Raw genomic sequence first — 5,591 nt, 5'->3', positions numbered from 1 at the left:
ACTAAATTTACCCGCGGTGCATACAAACAGTGACAAAGAGCCTGATCTGAATTCTCAAATTGTTAATTGACATTCATATTTTACTGTATATCAAATGAAGATATAATGTAGGAGAGATTTTTGTTAGACTAAAATTTGGTGCAAATATAATTTTTGCTGAAAAAACTTGTGAGATGTCTGATGTTCCATCATTGAAGCAAAGTCAACAGTGATAATAAAGTGTTTCATTCATTTGTTTATTTTATTTCATTTATATTTGGCCTACGGTTATACGTCTATTACATTTTCATATTTTGCTTTGTTTTAGCCAGACGTCTGGGTTATGTTTTGGACGGCTGTTAGACGTCTTTTAATTTGCTTGCTGGGTTGTACCTTGTGCATTAGTAAATGGTTGCCACATAATAAAAATATTAAAAATATCATATTTAGTTAAAGGCTTTTTAGGTGAAATCATTAAATGCCATTCTTCAATTTAAAGATAAATTCCCAGATGTATGACAACAGAATGTTGTTTTGCCAAAAATTTTGTCATGACCTCCACACCTCGAGGTTTCCTACACACAGTAGCTCTGCTAGTTAACATGTTCTCATTTTCCCTACATAACAAAGTTATTTAAATTAAAATCAATATTTCATATCCTGTACATCATTTTTGATAGTTCCTATATATTGACGACTGCCTGTACATGATTGTTTCTGATGTTTCTGTAAGCACTTTATGTGTCATGGTTCCTTTTAGCTATTTGACACGAGTCATGTGATATTGCCTGCTGGCTGTGCAACGTGATCTCATGTGAATATATGTGTATTTTTACATAAATAATGGTGGTATTGACAGGACTAATACGTTAATTATTTCTGTTTTAACAGCTTTACAGACATACAGATTTGTACAAATTCCTGTTCATAAATATTAAAATCGCAAGCATTGGTGTTTTTTACTCATACTGTATTAATGACATGTTTTCAGTCGTATACTCTGACTTATTTATTTAAGACACTTTACTCATTTACTTAATGAAATGTTCATGAATTACAGAGATTTACACAATATTAAACATTTTGAGGAACAGATCCAAATTCAGCTGTTTATCCAGCGATCTTGATCCCAGTTCTCATCAGTGATTGTAAACGTCAAATCTTGCGTTCGTTATGAATTTGAATTCAAATATTGCGCCTCATGAAGCTTTACGATATTGCTTTACAGCACTGATATCAAATGCGCATTGGCTCTTGCGTGCTACCTCACGCTCTTTGTGACATGCCATCTTTCAATCAATGTACTTTTGAAATTGAAAATGCTTGACAGAGAGAAGCTGGATTAACTTTCTTGTTTATTAATAACTTTAATATTTCACTGTACTTCATAAACTCCAGAGAGGACCGCAGCTGCAGCACATCAGCATTTTAACTATGGTAGGCCTACTGCTTTTGAAATTTCAAGCAGGTGGCGCTAGAACTTTTACTGAATATTGCCATGTTGCTGTGTTCAGACCAGGACACTTATCAAACATGTGAAGCTGGGGTAAGACATTTTAAACATGAGTTAGAAAAACTTTCTGTTTCATTGCGAAAGTTTGGCAGGCCAACACGGACACACCCTCAAACGAAAAGTCAAGATCTCCGCAATTTAGCACCGCAAAGGTCTTTAGATGACACAGACCAAATATCATGATGATCTGTTTAAATTTCTAGGAGGTGTTCGTTAAAGTACGAAGCCTGGAAATGCCAAAATTTGCACAGAAATTACAGTGAAAAAACCCTTATGGGGCTTAGAGCTTGGTTCCAAGGGACTTTTTGTAGGTTTTAGGTGATAGATGATCCTACCAAATTTCGTATTTGTACGTTTTTCGTAGCGGGAGAGCTGTTCTCTTAAAATTTTGCAGGTGGCGCTATCATTTCTACACGCCCACTTCTGACGCCTATACCACATGTAAATTTCCGTCTTTTCTGACGTGTGTGCAATGTTTCATGGGTTTTTGAGCATGTTTAGACCTTCAAAAATGCGATTTATTTCGGAGAAAAAAAAGAAGAAACTGAGCAAAAACAATAGGGCTTTGCACCCACGGTGCGGGGTCTAAAAATATAGAAATTCTTTGGTTATTTTTTAGCGCAATGCTAATGGTCTAATCAGATTCAATGGATTATGCTAAACTATGCTAAAAGTGGTAGCGCAAGACCCGGAGTTCAGCTGAATGGATTCCAAAACGGTAAAAATCAAACGTTTAACTCTAGGGGAGCTGAAAAATGAGCATATTTTTTAAAAAAGTGGAGTGTCCTTTTAAAATATCTTTTAAATGCTATATCGTTACTATTGCTACAAAATATATCCTACACATTTCTGTCATTTCTGTACATGTTTTGGGTATAAAATGGGTTTGGTTTAGGGTAAGATTTATTATCGATAAAATGATTAATAGGAAATGATGCAATCTTTATAGTATGAAAGAGAGTTACGTATTAATACAACATATTAACTGTGAGAGCAGGCTGGATATTGAACAAGCTGGGAATAAAGGTTATCATCTTTATGCAGACTGCATTTCATTACAAAAGACAGGTGAAGATTTTTTTCAAGAAATATTAAAGAACAACATATTTTTTGATTCAGGACACATGTTTGGTTACAAAGGGTGGGGGGGCAATATCTCTCTATGGAATTACATTTGTGTCAAATTAAACGAACGCAACTTTTGCAAAAACAAACAAAAATATACATTGATAAAAGAAAAAAACAATCTGAAAATAAAAACAATCAACTAACTAGCAAAAAAATTAACATCATCTTTAAATATACTGCATTCTTTGTTTGTAGTTTTACAAGTTTCACTTTCACAAAACATAGTTTTGAATGTGCTGCAAATGTTTACGTTCTCACTTTCCAAGTTTTTGTTTGCGATTCGCAAATTTACGTTCTCCATTTTGACACAAACCTCTCGTGAGGGGCGGGCTTAACAGCGGTTCGCTCTTATTGGCTTGTGAGATTTTGATTGACAGCTCATTGAACCGGAACCCCGGAACAGAAGGTGGCGGTAGTGCACCAATAAGCTGGATCCCAACCGCTGTTAAAAATAACAAGAAGAAGACGATCGGACGCAGTTTATCAGCGGAGCTGCAAGTAGTCTAAACAAACGGTAATAAGAGTATATTAAAGAACATTATTGATAATACACGGATATTTTACACGTCAGCAGAGGAATTACAATAGTTCAAGATGAGTAATCGAGAGGCTCACGGTCCGGAGCACCAACACCATCCTCCTCGGCCGGAAAATCGAGGCAGCCTGAGGTAAGTTTGTAATAACTATCAAAATAAATAGAATAATCCCACTGCAAGATTTATTCATGTGTGAAGGCTGCAACAGTTGTGTTAAACTGTATATGAATGGTATTGCATTTCTCAAAGCAGAGCAAAGATGTAACAGACCCATTTGTTCCATAGTCTACTTTGGCACATTTAGGCTTACAATGGATATGTGAAACGCAAAGATAATGATCTTTCTTTAATTGTGGTTAGGCAAACAATTCTATCTTTATTATTGTCCATAAAAAACAAATATAAGATTTTAGCCTAATTCCGCTTTTCTTTTTATATTACTTATCAGGACCAAAGAGTGTAATTTCTCCAGGTAGGCACTGAACCATCTCATGTTGTTCTCTGTATATAAAATACCAATTTAAAGGGGCTTTGGTAAATTTTTAGTTTTTTTTAGTTTATGTTTTTATTAGATTTGAAATGTAACGAGTTCAGCATAGAATTCATGTTAGCTATTTCTACAAGAACAAGCGTGAGAACATATTTTGCAGCGAATGTTTAGTTTAAATCAATTTTAATTCAAATCAATTAATCTTTAATGCACGTTTACAAGAGCACTGTGCTACATAAGGTTAAAATGAAGCCTTGAAAGGGCCCCTTTCAAGGCTTCATTTTAACCTTATGTAGCACATTTTAACCTTATGTAGCACAATGCTTTCAAAGGGGTAGTCATGTTTGCTGTTACTGGTGGGACAGAAAGCTCTCTTTGAAAAGATAACATTTTAAAGATATTTACTTGTGTTCAGAAGATGAACCAAAGTCTTAAGGGTTTGGAACGACATGATGGTGAGTAAATGACGACAGAATTGTCTTATTTAGGCGTATTAGCAGCACTCTAAAAATGCATATCTGCACCACATCTGGTATTATTCAGCCTACCTGCCCTTAATGTAGGAATGCCACTAATTTGGTTTCCATAATACTTCACATGATGATTTACTATGGACAGACATTGCTTTTTTATAAGCTACGATTTGACCATACTTCTCTATCTCTTTTTTTTTAGAATTGAGCCTCTATGGTGTGATGTTTGTTCAGCTGTCTCTTGTACTATGAAGAACTGCAATGGAAGAAGAGACAGTGCTTGATTCGGCAGGTGAACTGCACCTATTTTGTAAGACCAGATTTCATTTTAGAATATTTATCAAGAATTAATGTTTCATTTTTCATATTTTATTTTTATTCATAATTCTAGCCAGGTAGATGGCATGACATATTAAACTCTTAATAAACAACAACAACAAAAACACTGTAATAATACATCCTTCCCCCCAAACTATTTTGCAAAGTCATTACTCATTATCATAGTAAGTAGTGTGCTGTCCCCTTCCCCTTAAAGCAAATGTGGTCTCAAGACTCATCCAATGCCATGTGTAAATAGGGCTTATGTTACATGAGATTGGAATGATATTAACTAAATATCAGGATTTTTATTCTTGACATTCATGTACTTGCATATAGTTACTTTGGCATTATGTAATTATGTGTTCTTAGAAATGTATCAAACTAAATTTGGTTAGCATTATAACACATTGTTTCTTTTTCAGATGGTGGAGCAACTTTTTCAAGAGGAAATTGTTGACAATGTCACAGAGGATGATGGTGTGGTCATGGTGCCAGAGATCTATTGTCCTTTGTCAGACCAAAAGCCTTTGATATCACCATTGAATGTCTAGGAGTTATACCAACAGACACTTGATGTCATCCAAAGACTGTGCTCCATTTAAATTGTAAAAGTCATTTTCAGGTTTACAAGATACAAAAGCTGGTTCACAGATGTACCTTTCCTTTAAAACTATTTCCCACCTGTAATCACAATGGAGACACATCTCTGACTGCTGGGATTCCCCTCTTATTGTGATTCATATGCATGTGCAGAGTTATTCATGGCAACACTTTATAGCGTTGTGCTGGTAATTTATCTTTATATATCATGCCTTCTCACTACATCTGTCTGCCTGTGCTTTACATATCTGAGAGTCAACGCAGATAAACATGAAGGACAAATGCAATGCAAGACGTTATGCATGTTATATATCGGCATATGGATGATTACATTAGAAACTGCTTTCTGTTGGTGTGTTTAAACATCACGTGACATAGAAAATTAACTGTCCTCCATTTTCCTCCTTAGATTTAATTTGTACTTTAGACGTCAATGGGTACACTCTCATGTGTGCTTACCATCATTTATCAAAATATCTTCTCAGCAGAATAAAGAAACTTAAATAGGTTTACAACAACATGAGACTGAGTAAATAATAACAGAATTTTCA

At 34.9% G+C, this 5,591-nt stretch overlaps 1 long non-coding RNA gene across 2 annotated transcripts; it reads left to right on the top strand.

The window, feature by feature from the left end:
• Positions 1–2,865: 2,865 nt before the first annotated feature.
• On the top strand, positions 2,866–5,160 carry LOC129425698 (uncharacterized). Of its 2 annotated transcripts, XR_012369454.1 has the most exons (4): positions 2,866–3,288; positions 3,605–3,628; positions 4,322–4,429; positions 4,863–5,160. It is a non-coding gene; the product is annotated as an uncharacterized lncRNA (long non-coding RNA). The 2 variants fall into 2 exon arrangements; XR_008638203.2 differs by lacking the exon at positions 3,605–3,628 and having other exon boundaries at positions 2,872–3,288.
• The last annotated feature ends 431 nt before the right edge of the window (positions 5,161–5,591 follow it).

This window comes from Misgurnus anguillicaudatus, chromosome 5 (genome assembly GCF_027580225.2).
Source record: "Misgurnus anguillicaudatus chromosome 5, ASM2758022v2, whole genome shotgun sequence".
NCBI classification, from domain to species: domain Eukaryota; kingdom Metazoa; phylum Chordata; class Actinopteri; order Cypriniformes; family Cobitidae; genus Misgurnus; species Misgurnus anguillicaudatus.
Note: the sequence above shows the minus strand (reverse complement) of the source record. Positions and strands in the feature narration are given on the sequence as shown.